Source organism: Larimichthys crocea, unplaced genomic scaffold (assembly GCF_000972845.2).
Source record: "Larimichthys crocea isolate SSNF unplaced genomic scaffold, L_crocea_2.0 scaffold38, whole genome shotgun sequence".
Lineage (NCBI taxonomy): Eukaryota > Metazoa > Chordata > Actinopteri > Sciaenidae > Larimichthys > Larimichthys crocea.
In genome coordinates this window covers 5,925-6,274 of record NW_020854985.1, presented here as the reverse complement: position 1 = coordinate 6,274, position 350 = coordinate 5,925, and the positions used below count along the sequence as shown (strand labels likewise).

Here is a 350-nt window from a genome sequence, read left to right as displayed (position 1 = left end):
CCTTTTAGTTCATGTTTGTCCAGCAACCCACTTGTGCTAGACTATACATGTGGGCTTCGGACAGTGCTGTGGTGGTAGGACACAATACTACACCACAAGCGGGCACCGTGATTTCCTGCAACCCTTCCACATGTCATCCAACCTCTTCACCCCTACGGTTGTTCCTCTGCTTAAGATTGGCGTGATGCGTTCCATTGGGGAGGGGATGTTCCTTGCACGGGGTCCCGATAGGGACAAGTAAGACCTTGCAGCTTAAAGCTAATCATCAGCGACGAGGATGGGATTTCAACCCACGCGTGACAGAGCACAATGGATTAGCAGTCCATCGCCTTACCACTCGGCCACCTGTC

At 52.3% G+C, this 350-nt stretch overlaps 1 non-coding gene across 1 annotated transcript; it reads right to left on the bottom strand.

The window, feature by feature from the left end:
- Nucleotides 1-269: 269 nt before the first annotated feature.
- trnas-gcu (transfer RNA serine (anticodon GCU)) lies at nucleotides 270-350 on the bottom strand. The gene has a single exon. It is a non-coding gene; the product is annotated as a tRNA-Ser (tRNA).